Source organism: Periplaneta americana, chromosome 4, assembly GCF_040183065.1.
Source record: "Periplaneta americana isolate PAMFEO1 chromosome 4, P.americana_PAMFEO1_priV1, whole genome shotgun sequence".
Taxonomy (NCBI): domain Eukaryota; kingdom Metazoa; phylum Arthropoda; class Insecta; order Blattodea; family Blattidae; genus Periplaneta; species Periplaneta americana.
The window spans coordinates 200,952,143-200,972,313 of NC_091120.1; the positions used below are offsets into that span (position 1 = coordinate 200,952,143).

General features: G+C 35.4%; 1 protein-coding gene and 1 long non-coding RNA gene across 2 annotated transcripts in view; one reads left to right on the forward strand and one right to left on the reverse strand.

Moving 5' to 3' along the window:
- Positions 1–20,171, reverse strand: part of Diap1 (Death-associated inhibitor of apoptosis 1) — a 200,419-nt gene that overhangs the window by 106,736 nt on the left and 73,512 nt on the right. The window lies entirely within an intron of this gene.
- Positions 15,908–20,171, forward strand: part of LOC138698599 (uncharacterized) — a 32,653-nt gene continuing 28,389 nt past the window's right edge. Inside the window, exons 1-2 of the long non-coding RNA XR_011331904.1 lie at positions 15,908–16,062; positions 16,893–17,079. This is a non-coding gene — a long non-coding RNA (uncharacterized lncRNA). The remainder of the gene's footprint in view (positions 16,063–16,892; positions 17,080–20,171) is intronic.

Consider the following 20,171-nt stretch of genomic DNA (forward strand, 5'->3'; position numbering starts at 1 on the left):
TGACTCAGAACATCGTGAACAAATAATATGAGACAAGAGTGACTGGTGTCACCTACCGGCGAATGCTTGGAATTAAGACTTGATCCTTCTTATAGATATATTAATTCTGCAGTGCTTGAGAAAAGTGACATAAGTCAGTTTCCACAAACCTTTTTTGATCATTTATTGACAACTTACACTGGTTTATGTCGATTTGATTTTTTTCTGTATGAATTATTGTTTTATTTTTTATTTTTTTTAGTTGGTTATTTAAGACGCTGTATCAACTACGAGGTTATTTAGCGTCGATGAGATTGGTGGTAGCGAGATGGTATTTGGCGAGATGAGATCAAGGATTCGTCATAGATTACCTGGCATTCACCTTACAGTTGGGGAAAACCTCAGAAAAAACCCAACCAGGTAATCAGCCCAAGCGGGAATCGAACCTGCGCCCGAGCGCAACTTCAGGCCGGCAGACAAGCGCCTTAACCGACTGAACCACGCCGGTGGCTATGATGAATTATTGTAATGGGAGAAATACTTATGTATTTTTTTCCAAGCGAGCAGATGTTCCGTAAGTTGTCAATAAATTATCAAACAAGGTTTGTGGAAACTGACTTGTGTCACTTTTCCCAAGCACTGCAGAATTTGTCCTTCGGAATTTATCTGTAATATTGACACTTAATATTTGAGGAGAAAAATTCGCTCCGAATCCTTATTGCTCGGGAAAGATCCAACTTCAGATAATCAGAAAATGAATTAAACTCATCATCATCAATAGCTATCAGGGTTTAGGCCATTTGGCCTGTTCCGTCTCAGGTGAAAAGCTGGTCTCTCCATCGCTTCTTCGGGCGTCCACGATCTCTGTATCCAAGGGGTCTGTAATTTAATAATCTCCTGGGTAGTCTATCATTTGGCATCCGCAGAACATGCTCATGCCAGTTGCTCCGATACTTGTGGATTGTCTCTGTAATGGCTGCGATAGTTAGTTCTTGTCGGATGTCTTCATTATATTTATGGTCATAGAGAGTGTAGCCTGCTAGCGGTCTTAGTAATCTCATCTCAGCTGCTTCTATTCTTTTCAGTTGACTAGTTGTTAGAGTCCAAGTTTCTGATCCATATAGCAAAGTTGGAATGGCCATTGTTTTGTAGAATTTCAAAATTGTGTCTTGCCGGACCTTCTTAAACAGAGTATTTCTAATTGTTCTTAGGAGCTGTTGAAATTTGGCTAATTTATTATCTATATCTCGAGAATGAATATAGAAGAGATTACAGCCAAGGTAAGTAAAGGCATTTACTTGCTCTACTCCAGAGTTATTGATAAGTATTTTAGTTCTTATAGAATTTTTACCAATAAAGGCCATGGTTTTTATTTTGTGTATAGAAATTTCTAAATTGTACTCTTTTGCTTTTTGATATAACCTATGAATTGCCATTTGTAAGTTGTCTTCGGTGTTAGCTAATATAATTACATCATCTGCGTAGAGCAGAGTGTTAAGGGGTTTATTATCGATCATAAAATGTGTGGCCAAATCAATTTCCCAGTCCTTAATAAGTGCATTAATATATATATTAAATAAACAAGGAGACAGCGGACAACCTTGTTTTAAGCCTTGATTTGTTATCCTAGTTGTTAAACTAATCTTGTTATTAATTTTAATTTTAATCTTTGTGTTTCTGTACATGCTTTGAATGGCATAAATTAAATTTTGAGGTATCCCTTCTTTCTTTAAAATGTTCCAAAGTGTTGATCTATTTACAGTATCAAATGCTTTTTGGAAATCAATAAATGTTACGTAATTTATGAAAATCTGTGACTTGATCCACTTTAGCTCTGAACGCCTCATTATTACAGACAATGAGTTCTGCAATTAAGTTTCCGGAGTATAAGAACTTGCCTTTTAACACCTATCCTCTATAACAAACAAATTCACGAAAAGAAATTGGAGCAGATTTTGAACAAATCGCCACTCTGTGTTATTTTTAAATGAGACTTAATTGTTTTAACTATAAGTGATATTTCTTCCCCTCGGTGAAAATTATACTGTCGCGCTCATTTCATTTACAGATAAAGTTAGCGACTCGCTGCGAAGGTGAGGAAGCCAAAATATATTATGTGAGAGGCAGAAGAGCAGAGAGAAAATACAATGACAAGAACGAAACAGAAGTCATTGTCCAGCTGGAACCTACTTCCGGTCTCTTGTCAATTGCGTGGGTTTTTCAGACAGATTCATGTACAGTGTAAACAAATGGTGGATATATCCACAACCAGCTGACAGTTCAAAGTTCCCTAGATAAGTTAATTTCACTGCAACTTTTCATCAGATTTCCTCAAGAGGCAGGTTAGGTCTAGTCACACAGTCCAGGGTTCAGACGAATTCATTGTGACACATAGGCCCTACTTCAAGTGCGTGTTGCACCTTTGATCTTTCTTTGTCTGCATAGGCTATTAGGTCCATGTGTAACAATGATACACAACCTACGGTGCTCGGGGGTAGTATTTGTAATATATGTCTTTAAGCTTACATCGGATGTCCGTATGTTCAAGTCCGACCAGAGGTGCAAGCCTCTTAACTAAGACATAACGTATGTACAATTATATCTTAAAATTACAGATTTACGCCCAAAATTATCGCACATTTTAATAAGGAACTTATAAACGAAATAAAAACTGGTATCTATATTGTATGTACCAGTCTAGCAATATTAAGACACTAAGACATAATCTAATCACTACTAACTAATCAGTCATGATCCTGATATTACTGATAATCATTCATCGCCGTCGTTACTGATCTAGTGCAGTGACGGGCAGTTTCCTGCACTGTGCAAGACTGAAACGGCGTAGCTACATCTGACGAACCGGTTCTTAGCTGAAGCGGTATAGTAACACGTGAGGATGGGTTAAGGATGAGCGAGTTGTTTTGATGGTGCAAAACAAAGTGATATACTTGACGTATAAACTGTCAATAAGTAGCTTTAATATTTAAACAATTAAATTATTTTAGACATTTTATTTCATTTTAAATATCTAACGAGGGAAGGAGGCGTCATTGGGCGTAGTCACAAAAGTTACATTGGTTCGAGCCTAACTACTAACATTAGCAATCGGCTATGGCTCATAGTCTTGTTATGGTAAGCATTTTAAATTCTAACTGCCTCCATGGTCTATTGGTCAGCATGCTGGCTTCTAGATCAGGAGGTCCTGGGTCCGATTCCCGGGCTCGGCGCTCAGTGAGTTTTTCTTCAAGAAGAAGAATTCCCTGGGTGTCAAGAGTCTGGAAATTTGTGTCATTGTGAGTGTGCCGGGTTCATATTAATTAACCAATCATCACAAATATAAAAATACATCAGGACACACGTTTTAGCGTCACATTGTTGACAAGTAACTACATCTATTAGTACAACCATAAAGCATCTATTAGATGTTAGAGTTACCAACAACGGGGAAAAAAATTAAATTCTGTAATTTTTTGTTTCTCCACGGAAAGACTTATTCTACGTAAAAAATCGTGTTATTCTTTGGGGATATCTTTCCTTTTCACTACACGAATTACGAAATTTAAAGAAAAAGAAATGTAATGATGCAAAAACCCGATTTCCATATTTTCATGGTAATACACATTTTGAGCATCTCTGACATCAAAAAGGAATTTTGACGTGCAGTCTGTTTGTATGCAACAATAATTATGTTATTATTATTATTATTATTATTATTATTATTATTATTATTATTATTATTATTATTATTATTTCAACTTGTTCAATAATGTCTTTCATGATCTGATGATTTAAGTTACCCTTTTGTGATACCTTAAGGTTTTGCTGATTGCCTGCTTTCAGTATTTCAAGGGCCTAAATACACGGATTTTAAAGACTATGATGATGATGTGAAACAGTTCCTGCCAATAACACATACAGTAAAACTCCGCTAATTCGAAATTCGCAATAATTCGGGCAACTTTTTGTTCCCCCTCCACAAGACACATGGAGATTAATATTCTACACATTAAAGCTAGAAGTGAGTGCAAAGTGCAAAGAGTGAAATGTGTGACCATAAATTCATGTTATTCAACTTAAGATTCGTTTAGATACATTAATAATTACTGAATTTGTGGACTGTAATCCGAACTATCACAAATTTTATTTTGTCTTAAAAGAAATGTCTTATGATGTACATAAACAGTTTGTATAATAAAATGATTAGGCCTAAATACTAATTTATGCTCGACCATGCCGAAATGTAGTAATTATACACCTGGTAGCAGTCCTTTAATGCATGTCATTAAAGTACACCTATTCATTAAAGTTCAGGTTTTCGATTATTCTCGGATATGCAATCGAAAGACAACGAGGGAAACGTCACTGAGGCTGAAAATTCAATACTGTCGCAGAAGGTTATGTTCTGTTACTATAATAATTAGCATTAATTGTAAATAATATTCAAATAAATTCAATTTGTCATCTCGTTTTTCAATTCTAAATCAATTTCCAGGTTATATCAAAATTAGTTCATGTTACATTACATCAAGGTCAATGACATTATTGTTCCTCGGAAAAAATCAATACTTTCGCGTCTGCGCACATCTCACAATTCACGAGCTATGAACAAGGTCACTTCCGATCTTCTGTCAGATACAAATAAAATGAATACTTCTGAATAATTTCAAGTTAGAAATATGGTCGAGCATAAAAAGTCGTATGAAACTTGCCTATAATGGTAATTAAGACGCTCGTATGAAAATTATGAAACTCGCTTGCGCTCGTTTCATAAACAAACATACTCGCGTCTTAATTACTATCATTAGAGGCTCGTTGCATAATGTACTATTAGTAAACAACTATTATTTTTTCAATGTATTGTTGAAATAATCCTGTTTTAGTAAATCCTTTATAATTCGGACTTGATTTTCCCCCAGTTAGTCTACTGTAATATATTGAAGATCCATCATGTACTTAATTCTGGCACATCCTGTCGATTGATAATAATAAACTTCAATATTTGCATGCACCCGCCAGCCTATGTAAATGTAGGAGAGACATGAACGTTCATGAAGGAAGCAAACGCTTCCCTCCCGCCCGCATCCCTCTCTCGTCGTGAAAGCTGGCGTGTCTGCGCACTCTCAGGCAGACGGAATTCTGAACTCACGCGTCCACGATCGAACCTATGAAACCCTCTGGAATAGTCTACATGTTATTCCACAAGGGAATCGGTAGCTGTCGGACAGTGAAGCTAATAATCTCATAAATCGAACTTCGCAATATAATTACACAATCCAGGGATGCTTCAAAATACGTAGATTGCAAAAAACGTCTCGAAAATGTATCAACCTCAAAAATATTTCGTAAATACCCTTTCTTAGAATCGGTATTATAAACTCACGTTTTTCGTTATGTTTGGCATTATAAACCTTAACGCCAGTTAACTTAAGTTTAACAGTTAGGCTCAATAGTGCAAGATTGCTGTTCCCGCTATAGAACTATACACACTGTATGGGTATTGCAGATGATTTTGAAGAACTTATGACTGAGTGATGATGAAGAAGTGATCAATATTATCGAACGACCACGGCGGCCAAGAATTTTTCGAAATAGAGTGCACCACTTTGAAATATGCAAATAACATGAGTTTTAAGAAATATTTAGGCTTTCGAATTTCGAGGAAGACAGTCTTAACCAAGTTTCGAAAAATTTTAACTCGGGTACAATTAATTACATACTTACAAATGGCTTTTAGACAACCCGGAGGTTCAGTGCCGCCCTCACATAAGCCCGCCATCGGTTCCTATCCTGAGCAAGATTAATCCAGTCCCTACCATCATATCCCACCTTTCTCAAATCCATTTTAATATTATCCTCCCAGTTACTCACATTTTGGCGTCCCCAAAGGTCTTTTTCCCTCCGGCCTTCCAACTAACACTCTGTATGCATTTCTGGATTCGCCATACGTGCTACATGCCCTGCCCATCTCAAACGTCTGGATTTAATGTTTCTAATTATGTCAGGTGAAGAATACAATGCGTGCACTTCTGCATTGTGTAACTTTCTCCATTCTCCTGTAACTTCATCCCTCTTAGCCCCAAATATTTTCCTAAGAACCTTATTCTCAAACACCCTTAGCCTCTGTTCCTCTCTCAAAGTCAGAGTCAAAGTTTCACAACCATAAAGAACAACCAGTAATATAGGTTAACTGTTTTATAAATTCTAACTTTCAGCGTTTTTTGAGAGCAGACTGGATGACAAAAGCTTCTCAACCGAATAATAACAGGCATTTCCCATATTCATTCTGCGTTTAATTTCCTCCTGAGTGTAATTTATATTTGTTACTGTTGCTCCAAGATATTTAAATTTTTCCACCATTTCAAACGACAAATTTCCAATGTTTATATTTCCATTTCGCACTATGTTCTGGTTACTTACTTACAAATGGCTTTTAAGGAACCCGAAGGTTCATTGCCGCCCTCACATAAGCCCGCCATCGGTCCCTATCCTGTGTAAGATTAATCCAGTCTCTATCATCACACCCCACCTCCCTCAAATCCATTTTAATATTATCTTCCCATCTACATCTCGGCCTCCCTAAAGGTCTTTTTCCCTCTGGTCTCCCACCTAACACTCTATATGCATTTCTGGATTCGCCCATACGTGCTACATGCCCTGCTCATCTCAAACTTCTGGATTTTAAGTTCCTAATTATGTTAGGTGAAGAATACAATGCGTGCAGTTCTGTGTTGTGTAACTTTCTCCATTCTCCTGTAACTTCATCCCGCTTAGCCCCAAATATTTTCCTAAGCACCTTATTCTCAAACACCCTTAGCCTCTATTCCTCTCTCAAAGTGAGAGTTCAAGTTTCACAACCATACAGAACAACCGGTAATATAACTGTTTTATAAATTCTAACTTTCAGCGTTTTTTAAGAGCAGACTGGATGACAAAAGCTTCTCAACCGAATAATGACAGGCATTTCCCATATTCATTCTGCGTTTAATTTCCTCCTGAGCGTAATTTATATTTGTTACTGTTGCTCCAAGATATTTAAATTTTTCCACCATTTCAAACGACAAATTTCCAATGTTTATATTTCCATTTCGCACTATGTTCTGGTTACTTACTTACTTACAAATGGCTTTTAAGGAACCCGAAGGTTCATTGCCGCCGTCACATAAGCCCGCCATCGGTCCCTATCCTGTGTAAGATTAATCCAGTCTCTATCATCACACCCCACCTCCCTCAAATCCATTTTAATATTGTCTTTCCATCTACGTCTCGGCCTCCCTAAAGGTCTTTTCCCCTCTGGTCTCCCAACTAACACTCTATATGCATTTCTGGATTCGCCCATACGTGCTACATGCCCTGCCCATCTCAAACGTCTGGATTTAATGTTCCTAATTATGTCAGGTGAAGAATACAATGCGTGCACTTCTGCATTGTGTAACTTTCTCCATTCTCCTGTAACTTCATCCCTCTTAGCCCCAGATATTTTCCTAAGAACCTTATTCTCAAACACCCTTAACCTATGTTCCTCTCTCAAAGTGAGAGTCCAAGTTTCACAACCATAAAGAACAACCGGTAATATAGGCTAACTGTTTTATAAATTCTAACTTTCAGCTTTTTTTGAGAGCAGACTGGATGACAAAAGCTTCTCAACCGAATAATGACAGGAATTTCCCATATTCATTCTGCGTTTAATTTCCTCCTGTGTCATTTATATCTGTTACTCTTGCTCCAAGATATTTAAATTTTTCCACCATTTCAAACGACAAATTTCCAAGTTTTATATTTCCATTTCGCACTATGTTCTGGTCACGAGACACAATCATATACTTTGTCGGGATTTACTTCCAAACCTATCTCTTTACTTGCTTCAAGTAAAATTCCCGTATTTTCCTTAATAGTTTGTGGATTTTCTCCTAACATATTCACGTCATCCGCTGATGTAACCCGTTCAATTCCAAACCCTCTCTGTTATCCTGGACTTTTCTAATGAATAAGCAGTCGCGGACAGCCGTTAAGAGCTGGTCCTCCAGTTTGGGGGTTGGGCTAAACGCTAACAAACACCACTGTAAAGACAGCTTGTTACGAAACTCCAACTAGCCTACTATATAATACAGTAACATATCAAAATGCAGTGTGCAAAATACATACCCTAGTGTTATTGGCAGGCCTATAATTCGATGCAACTTTAACTACAGCTACATTCTCCTTCTGCACAAACATCAGACGACTTGCCTCTGTCTTTATCAATCGGAGAAGTTAGTGATTGTTTATCATCGATAATGCCCAAAATATGAAAGCTGCTTGGAGAATAATAAAATACAATTATTACAAACACATAACCTATGCATTATCAGTTATAATAATATGAATCGGAAACAAGCAAGAACTCAGCCAATTAAAAAACATTTATAGGTTTAGCAATGACAAGGTGTATAGATAATGTGCGGCCCGCGAGCGGTTTGGTAATATACGAAACGGCTCGCGATGCAAATGAGTTTGACACACCTACTGTACTGTACAGAGTGGTCCATTTAACTCTTTCACCTCCGATAGCGTGTGAAATATTTCAGATATACACAAACCGAGAATTACAAGTTAAATTACATTGAAGGGGACAGGGGACATCTGATACAAGTAATGTGTTTTTTGTACTTGAAGTAATTTTCAAGATTTTAGAGTCAACTTTCCTTTTTTAAATGGGAACCAACTATGTTTTGTATTGCAAATGTTGCGTTAGCTCTGTCTAATAACAACTGGCTACTTTACTGACTGTTTGAATGCCACTGGTAAGAGTAAATGTAAATGTGATATGCAAACCGAGAGCGGAAGAATGTAGACGTTATTCTTAAGGCTGGTTCACAACAAACCGAGAACGGAAACGACAACGAAAACGAGAACGTAAATATTGTTAAAATAAATGTATTTAAATGCGAGCATTTACAATAGTTAATTGTGAATGTTCACATTTAAATACATTTTTAACATTATTTCCGCTCTCGTTCTCGTTGTCGTTTCCGTTCCCGGTTTATTGTGAACCAGCCTTTACGCGACGGGGATGAGTGGTTGTATGATAAACTCCTTCCAAAAATTGAGCTAAGTTTTCAGAATTTTCTGCAGACATGTGAAAATTCTTCCAGAACAGATTTATTGCTACGTCACAAAAATGAATTAGTGAAAATTCTAACATGAAGGTATAAGATAGTAAGAACTTGGAGAAATACAAAACACAATATAGTTACGTCACAGGAAATGGTAATTTTGTGTAATTCATTTTATTTGTTCTAGGAAATGAACGAACATACTTCGGCTTTTCTGCAGATATCAGTCTCCCACAAGCGAGTATTGTTACGTCACATGAATGAGGTAATCTTATATCATAAATTAGTATTAGAAAATTAGTAAAGATCAAGAATTTTATTATATGCAGATATGAGACAGTCTTCAACAAGAGGTTACTGTTACGTCAGAGAAATGACTAGGCCTATACTAACAAGATAAATTGTATTCGTCCTATAAAACAAGCAAAAAAGCTTAAATGATATGCAGGCATGACCAAATCTTCCAGAAAGGATTATTGTTTAGTTATAAGAATAAATGAGCATATAAGATAAGATCGTTCTAGAAAATAATAAGTGATATTCCAGCATTATCTATTGATACGAGATATTAAGAATCTGATTAAACACTTTGTTGTCACATTGCAGAAAATCTTCCACAAAGTTAATATTACATCACAGGAATGATTAAGCTTTTATGATAAATTTGTCCTAGAACATGATGTTATCTACAGACGTGACAGAATACTTCAGAAGATGTTATTGCGACGTTACAGGAATGAGCGAGCATGCAATAAACGCGTCTCAGAAAATAAACGAAGATTCTAGTATTACTTGAAAGCCAGAGATTAAATCTTCCAGAAAACAGCTTATTGCAGTATAACTTCATACAAATGAGCGAGCGTATACGATTAACTCGCTCCAGAAATTGTAGAAGATGTATCACATCTGTAGGCGTGAAGTAGGTCTTCCAGAATATATTATTTTTGTTTCGCAGTAATAAACGGTCACATAAGATGAACTTGTCCTAAAATTTAGCTAATATTCCAGCACTATCTGCAATTTCGAGGTAGTGAAAATCTGTCGGAAGAAGCTATTGTTACGTCATAATACAACTCCAAGTTCCACGGTCGCATTTGAAGAGTCAATGTTTTTGTACGGTTTAAAGAGTAAGACGATCAAAGAGGCGGCCTTTGGAAGATATTTCAGGATGGCCGTATGTAAACAGCAGACCTCCTACTCTTAGAAAGAGAGATTAGAGCAAATCTGCAGACATGCGGAATAATAGGTTCGTTCCAACAAGCGGTTCATGGATCAGTTCATGTACGGTTCCTACTCCTGTACCATCTTATGCGCATCCGCTAGTTGAGCATCTGCTATGGGATTGAAACTGGACTGGACGCTGTTGGAACGCTTCCGCGGATCGTTATGTACTAAATCCAGAGATGCTATAACTGTGATAATCTTTGCTAAGAATGTGATGCTTAATTATGATCGTTTCGCAGCTAATTTTAATTGCAGAAAATAGAATTTCGATGATTTTCTATGAAAATATATAAAAAAAATTTGGAAGGCAAGAATTCCGCTAATTCAATGTCGTGTTCTTTTTTAATTATTAATTTATTTACGTTATTTATTATACTTTTAATCAAAGCTGCATGTTGAAATTGTAATTAACTATTTCAATACCCGAATAGTTTCCATTCCCAATTTGGCGAAAATTTAAATTAAATCTCTAGTTTTATTATTCGTCTGTACTGTCACTTTTCATCTTTAACCTCACTGATGTGAACAGTCGATCATGTCTTTCTTCAGTATCCAGGAGACGTTGGTGAGCTTATGCGCATGCGCGTCTCGCGTACTCTTCCGTACATGCCTCAATCCGCGGACTATTTCTGACCGTTCCGAACCCGTGTCAAAAGCTTGTTGGAACGCCCGACTGCAGTACATGTTTCCGGTTCAGGACTGGTTCGGATTGTGTTGGAACGCTTTTTCTGTACTGCGCATGCTCACGATAGTTACGGACGGTTCCTGACTTGTTGGAACGAACCTAATAAAGAAGCAATGGGAAAATAACGATGCTGTTACATGCATAATAGTTTTTACTAATGACTACTAATGATTCATTATTAGCACAAGGATTCTAAAAATGATCTTGAAGAAAGACGCAGTTCTGAATTTCGTTAGTAGAATATGCAAGGCTACAATACACTGTATTCCTTGTATTATTAGAATAGTAAGAAATGAAACCAAGCAGTTATTGTATACGATGACCCTTCCTCGAAAATGAGCAAAGATTCTAATAACATATATGCATAACGATATTGCGATAATATACAGTATATCACAGGAAGAAGCAACAGAATATCATAAATTCGTTGTAGGAAATATGTATTAGTTTTAGCATTGTCTGTAGGCGTGAGATAGTGAGGCTATGTTGTAACAACCTATAGTTAACCACGCAAATACCAATGGTTTCCGGGAAAGGGTGAAAGGAAGTGGCCATTCATTCATTGACTGCATTCCTTCTTGTTTTTACCTGCAAATTATGGAACAGAAAGCACGAAACACTCACATACCCAGTGTCTCGTGTCTGTAGTCACCGTCGACCTCCAGGAATAATATTCACGCCTATTTACTGACCACAAATTAAGGGCGGTGGTCCCTCATTACACACTGTCGCCTTGCCTCTCACTATTTTTCATGCCGGACGTAATGCAGTAGAGAGAAGTTGTGTAGTGCGTGTTCGTCAATATACCATACACTACATTTGGGCTAGAATTAATATAAATCATATAGGAATTAAATTGTATTTATTATACTGGTTTAAATAAGATTGATGCCTATATTACGTTGCTGTGATGTCTTAAAACGATTATGTAATATTTAATTGAACATACTCGTAAACGAAAATAAAATTTGAAATTAAAAAGTAATGCAAAATGAATTCGGAGAATGTTAATATAATATCTTTAACATAACTTACAAACTATTAAAATAAACAATACGAAATGTAAACTTGCAAAACAATAAACATAAACATTAATAGAATGTAACCTTGCAAAATATTAATAGCTTAAAAACTGAGGAAAAATATTATTATCGGAATACATACTTGCAAAACGGTGAAATAAAAAACATCGCAATAAAATGTGAAATATGTCTAAATGAATGACATTAAACATACCGGTACATATACTTCTAAAGCTATAAAACAGTGAATCATTGTAAAATAAATAAAATGAATGATATTTCAAAATCATCATCATGATCTTCTACATCGTCATCATCATTATCCTTAATGAAATTTACACCTTTTCCAGTTGTAATTCAGAAAAGATCAACGGTCATTCAGAAAGTGTCAATTGTATTTCAGATTAATCAAGTTAATTTCAGAACAGGTAACTTATAATTCAGACTGTGCAACTGAAGTTCATAAAATATCAATTACGTTTCAGAAAACAAAAACTGTGTGCAGTTATGCAGTAAGAGACCAACCGCCAGAAACCTGTTTTCGAGATACTGATCATTGAAATAAATCTGGTTTTTAATAAATATTTTATGCGAGAAGTATTGTAACATTCATAGACTACTAATACAAAAAATAGCAAAAGAAAAGGCTAACCGATTTTAATAACAGATCAGTAGTTTATCTAATATTGCAAAGCAAAATAAATCGATCAATGTTATGCAATAAACGAATTTTGCTTATAAATAGCAAAAAAATGCAGATATCACTTTTTTTTCCGAGTTAAACAATCCAGCCAACAACAGATTTGTGCAGATATTTCAACTTTTTCAAATTGTTGCTTAGTCTACTGTTGCGTAACTCCATCCAACTGTAATTCAGAAAGCGTCAGATGTAATTCACAGAACATCAATTAACTGTAATTGAGATTAATCAATTAATTCAGATTGTGCAATTAAATTCTGAAAAGATAACTCGTCTGGTAGTCATGAGAACCGGGTGCGTCATATGACTTAAATGCGAATTAAGGTTGATGCTGTTTGCATTACATCTAACGCTTCTGGATTGCAATTGATATTTTCTGATTTAGTTCTATACCTGACGCTTTCTGTACTACAGTTCATCAACCTGAATATATCTGATCCATCCGATTTGCATTAAAAATTTGAATTACATCTTACCTTTTCTAAAATTCACTTGATTAGTGTGAGATAAAATTGATATTTTCTGAATTACAGCTGGGAAAATAATGTGCAGTGGATGATGTGGTCTGTTTCGGCTAGCAAATGAAAGTCGTCTGCAAAACGTTTTAATGGTCTTCCCAGTCATTTTATCTCTCTCGCCTGACAATTGAAATGTTGAATATGTTTTTCTTTCATTCATTCTTAATATAGGCATACATTATATTGTATATAATTATTTATGTACTTATTAATTCTGTTAAGAAGGGTGTAATGTCTAACTTCTGTAAAATATCTTCACTTCTTTTATGATCAAATGAAGTGTAACCAACAGTTCTGAGAAATTTCATATCTTCTGTTTAATCTTGATAGGTCCTGTATGGGCGAATCCAGAAATGCATATAGAGTGTTAGTTGGAAGGCCGGAGGGAAAAAGACATTTGGGGAGGCCGAGACGTAGATGGGAAGATAATATTAAAATGGGTTTGAGGGAGGTGGGATATGATGATAGAGACTGGATTGATCTTGCTCAGGATAGGGACCTATGGCGGGCTTATGTGAAGGCGGCAATGAACCTCCGGGTTCCTTAAAAACCAGTAAGTAAGTAAGTAAGTAAGTAAGTAAGTAAGTAAGTAAGTAAGTAAGTAAGTAAGTAAGTAAGTAAGTAAGTAAGTAAGTAAGTAAGTAAGTAAGTAAGTAAGTAAGTAAGTAAGTAAGTAAGGTCCTGTTTTCGGAGGGTCAGGTTTCGCTGCTCTAGAGCAGTGTTAAAACTGCTGAAGTTTTATATAGGCTGCTTTGATTCATGTGTTTTTTTTTAACTTAATTTGGTTTGAAATTTGGTTCAACATTCTTTACATTTGTTGAAATTTTATAATTCTGCTCCGAAAATCTTTTTCATCTTCATATTATAACTGACCTATATAATCAAACACATTCATCTGTTGTAATATTTTGTCTTCTACTACAAGCTTGCTTCTTATGAGATTTTGTCCTAAAAAGTATGTCCAAGCTTCAACGTGGCAGCCCTACCATTGAACTATCCATCGACAGGATAGAAACTTGTCATTGAGGATACAAAAATTTTTAATGCCACAAATTAATTATATTTATACTTGGAAAATATTACAATACAAAACATTACGGAAATGTGTTAAAAATAGCATTAACAGAATAATGTAGGCTTTAACTTTGAAAGGTATATACATAAATATAGAACTAAAAATATGAATTCTCTGCGTTTGCCTGAACCAAAATGTAAAACCAATGCAGCTTTTTACCATAGCATGAGTCAAGATCCCAGATTATTAAACAAATTTTATTGCAATAATATTTCAACCACGAATCCTCTCCAAATTAATAAAAAATTAAAAAATTTCTATTGGATTTATAGTTTGGTTTTAAACATATTAAACACTATATAATCTGTATTCACTCTCAATTTTAATTTTATTTTTGTCTGTATTGGAATCCCTCCTGAGCACGAGTCTTACTCATTCAGGAGTGGGCTAGTTTATATTTCATTATATTTATTAATTTGTATTCATTTCAAACTTACTAGCAATAAAAAAATAAAATAAAATAAAATAAATATGCTTGCAAAACATTAAATTAATTAATTAATTTAATTTCTTCCTGTAACCACTACAGGTTGCCGTCGACAAAGAGTACCATGATACAATAGAGTAAAAGCCTTGAGGCTTAGCGATAAATTGTTGTTAGAGTGAAGAATAAACAATTTGAATTATATTGAAACACATGATGTTAAACGAAGTAACGTCAAGGAGATGCGAATTAGTCATGGTCCATATGTATGATGCCTGAAAATAGCTATTGAGCCTTTGAGTGCTGCAATTGTTAGATCTCTTAAAATACTTTTATGCAGGCCAAAAGATTTACAGAAGTCGACTAGGAACCGGGGTATGGTCCCACGGGCTCCTATCATTAGTCCCGTAATGACGATGGATTCCAGATGGTATTTGTCCTTATAAAAACTGATGGAAGGTTCATATATATTCCTTTTTTCCTCGTGTACTTCTTCTGGCTGGTGTTCGTGCGATTCGAATCTCACAGTAGGGTCTATGATTTAACCTTCAAGAGAGGGAGGTTTAAATGCAATTATGTCAATTCTTCGATTACTGCCCTCACTGGATATGCCGTGTACTTCTTCATATACTGAATAACCTTTGTTCCTTAAGGCAGTTGCTAGTATAGATCTTACTGTATGATGCCGCGTATTTCGTAGAAGTCATTAACGAAATAAAACGTGAATATATTAAAATAAATAAAATTAATGGAATGTATAAGTCGACAATATAAAAATACGAAACAATAATTCACCAATTAATAGCTAAAACACAATAAATAAGAGATTTAACAGATAACATTAAAGAGACGTAAACTTGCAAAATATTATCTGTGAATTAATGGATAAATAGCGTTAATGAAAGATAAACATAAGTAACGATAGCACTACGTTAAATAATGAACGAAGCATTCAGATATTGCAATATTAGTGCAAGATAAATTCAGGTAAGAAAATCATGAATGATTAGCTGGAAAACATCATTACATTAGCTTCCGATTTCTTTGAGAAAGCTACAACTATGCATTTTCTCAATGAAACATTTCATAACAAATTGCCGCAGATTACAATACAAACTTTCCATGACAACATTACGTCAGAGACTATTATCTATTGGTTCCTGGTAACCACTGACGTCTGCTTTACAGTATGCTGGAATATCAGACACTGTTTGACGTGTTTCGCTTGTTTGATTAAACTTCCTACACTGTGATTTAATCAGGGATTTTAATGGAAGTGATGACCTCACATTCTACTCAAGAGCGAAGTGAAGTCGCTAATTGTTATGGAAGAAGAGTAGGTAAGTAAGAACGTAGCTTGGAAGTTATTTATTTATCCTTCTGTTTTCGACATTTTACCCTTATGAGAATATTATTAGTACAGTACTGTATTTCTTGTTTTTCATTGATAAAGTTGAGTTACTGACATTTCAGCATATTAGTATCGCGGAGCAGTTTGATATTCCGTCAGCAAAGGAACGCCAACGTTGCGTTATTGAACGTAGTATTTTGCTTGAGAACAATGGTTAAGAAACTCTTCTTATTAATCAAGACTACTGTGAAAATGTAATGAAAACATCTGCGAAAACAGTACAACGGTGGCAAAACGAATGTAAAGCATGATCCTCGTACCGGTAGACCAGTTAAAAAGTTGTCGTTTCATCCAAAAAGATGTGAATCAACCCTCCTAATGATAATACGATGCTGATTGTCTTGTCTTCAGAGATCATCATGCTACTTTGAGCAATTCGGAGACACAATGAAATATTATGTTATCGTTTCTGGAAAATTTCCTCGACCGAGCATAGTGGCTCAGTAGGTAAAGCACTAGACTCGCATTCGCGAAGTTCTGACTTCAAACCTCGTGGTCAGTCAATCTCACTAGGTTTTTCATGATTTGCCTCAGTCTCAAAAGTAAATACCACATTGAAAATTTACATACCATGATTCAATACATTAAGTTAGGACTAATAATTGAAAATATTACTGATATAACAAATATGTATAACAACTAATATAATAAACTGATTCATGTAATAATAAATAGTTGAATTTCATGAAAATAGGAGTAAAGCACAAACAGATACTATAAACTGGATTGGCGAAACAAAAAATGAATTAAAATTTGCAGGAATTACACAAGAAGACATCTTAAGCAGAGAGATCTTTGGAATCAAAGTTCATAAATGGAAGGTGATAAAAAGAGGAAAAAGCGAAGAAAAAGAATGGAACAACATGGACTGGAAAGAGAAAAGAAGCCCGCAGCCAAAGAATGAGAGCACTATGGGCAAAAAGAAAGGCAAAGAAACGGCTCTACAGTAAGTACTTTGCATTGTTCTAAATGGGCTTATTCGCAACTAAATAACAATAATAATAATAATAATAATAACGTACTAAACATTCTTTTTCTTTAGAGAAATGATATATTTGTTTCTAGACAAACAAGGTCATGTAACGTTTGGAGTAACGTTTGAAAATATGCATCATATTGCTCAGACTTCGGACTTTGTGATTTTTGGGTATTTTCAACTATAAAAGAGTGGCAAGAGGTTTCAATGTTATCAAGAAGTGAAAACTGTCTGCCCCAAAATTATGATGCAGCTGTAAAAATAGATTACAGTTTGGGTTTTAATAGTGAATAGAGCGCTGCAATTACAGCATCACTGCACAAGGAATGTACTGAAATTATTCCGAGAGAAAAAGAAAAGTTCGTCATGGGGATTCTGAAGAATAATGTGAATCCGTGAAATTCTAAAACAGAGAGGTTTGGAAACAGTGTTTTCATACTTTAGGAGAAAATATGAGATAGGCTAGGCCTGTATGTCCTGGATAAAGTAACAAAGTAACATACGTATGCCACAGGATGTACAGTCACTGGCTTTGACACTGCGAATAAAGGAGATCATCACTGATAATGAAAATATGAAGAACGTGAAATCAATCAGCAGTATCATTTTTCACCCTTGGTATTATTATTTTGTCATGCTTTCTTCAATAAATGACACTTCCAAGAATTTTACTATTAGGCCTACTCTCGCTGAAATAATCGAATACCCGTAAAAATTGTGTAACAGTAAATGAAGAGGATTTGTTATACTTTTGTTTGCAAAGTAAAATTCGTTCTCAAATATTGCTACGTAGCAAGTTTCATGTTTACATTCCGCAACCAATGACTATGACTGGAAATAAAAATAACACATTTGTCAATAGTGAAACTTCTTTTATTTGTTACATGAGAAGTTGGCAAATTGCTACAAACAGCGTTCTTACAGGCAGGTATTTGTCATTCACATGCTTATTCATTTAGATCTCAGGCACTAAACAATATGACATTGAATGAACACTAACTAACGCACGCCTGCAGAACTGTAGCTCTTGAAAGCGACTGCTTCCCTCCCATCTTTTACGCCACCCACCTTTTCTACCTGTGCGGTCACGGCGTTCTAGTTAAGGCTGGTTCACAATAAACCGGGAACGAGAACCAGAATGAAAACGAGAAGCGGAGGACGTGAATATAAACATTTTTGATTCACAATAACCCGAGAACGTAGATGACTATGCATATCAATATGCATGTCAATAACGATATGCAAAGTCGATATTACGCAATCTGATGTTATTTGTGTATAATTGACCAATGGCGTTCCCTCATGAGTACAAGGCAGCCATCATAAACACAGGTTAACCAACTTCGAAATTTCAAATGAAACATTTCATTAGGTACGGTACTATAAATATGCCCAGGCATCTTTATTATCACAACCTATTTTAAGTCTACCAATTAAAATAATTAGAGAAGAAACATTTGTAATAGAACAACAATGAACACAACAGTTGTTATTGAATTGAAGCATGAATATGTAGTGTGTAATACAACCAATACAGTAGTAAAATATGATTCACTTACGATCGGTGTTCAAAGATGCAGCTATTGAAAGACACGTCATCATCTTTATACGAGGCGCGCCGCTTATCGTAAACGTGAGGATTTTCCTCAACACTCAATATTAGAATCTCATCAAATAAAACTTGTTCCATGATGCACAGCACAGAACAAAATAATGCATAGGTTATGTCACGGTCTTCTTGCTACAAAATATACGGCGACAAAATAGCTTTTAGATGGCAATAGAATGAATCTAGTGGGCTGTGATCGGAAACGTGAACGCAAAAGTTGAAACTTGGCCAACTCTCCGTTCCCGATCCCGGGCTCCGGCAAGCTTTTCGTTAATTGTGAATGCTCACATTTAAATGTACACATTTTAACAATTTTACCGTTTTCGTTTCCGGTTTATTGTGAACCAACCTTTACGCTCGGCTGCATCAACATTCATTCTCGGGGCGGAAGTCGATCATCCCCAATAGAAGTGGAGTGAGGCTGACGTCATAGTTCCCCTAGTTTGCGAGTTCTGCAGGCGTGAACTAACGTTTCAGACGCTCATTTTATGTTCTCTGAGGTATACGAACTCAAACACAAAATATTAATGCAATAGGAATTCTTAGTCTTGAGCTTGATATTTGGAGGGTCGTACGCAGGATTATTAAAAGAGGAAAAACATTATTTTTCACAAAATATATTATAAGAAACGTTTTAATAAAATGTTTATTAATTACAATAAGACGATTTAAAATAGTGTGTACACCGCTGGTATTGTACAGGGACATCATTTTATTTTTACTAACATTTTTAATATTAACCTGGCTATACCTTTGGAGAACCGGAAACACAGTTTGCTACCCCCTTCCACGACTGGAGTTCGATGATACTGGCCTAAAACACAAACAAATCACTCTACTAGGTATAGGAGGGAAGAAAAGTAGTTCATCCATTTACGTAAACTAGGAAATATCGCGATTTTGAGTTCGATAATTTTCATTTGGTTTTTGTTTAATCAAAATACAGTACTGTATTAAGAATAAGTGTTTTTACTCACGAACTGAGGTATCCATGCGAACGTATTCATTATGCAGTGTATTTATATTATACTGTCTACAGCACATTAGCGTACAATATAGAGAAAGAAGTTAAATTAAAAAGTAATCATAATATGAACATTTAAACACATTTTTTAAAATGGTGGCCGTTCATTTCGATACAGGCTTCAGTTCTTTTGTGCATATTATCGCACTATAGACTATTGCATCTAATTCCAATTGCCAGTTTCGTCCTTCGTACTAGTAACTCATATTGAAATAATTCTGTAGCTACTCCATAAAAGAGTACCTTACGTACTGTAAATTCAATCTTCACTTCTGCCCGACCCGCACAGATAAAATTGTGACAGTTAATTTCTTAACGAGGCTCTTTTATTTAAGTTATTTTACACAGCTGTATGATATTACGTAAACGTCCAATTCCTAACAGAAATTAATGTTTTTTTGAAAAGAGTTAACACAGCCTAGCGTTTAC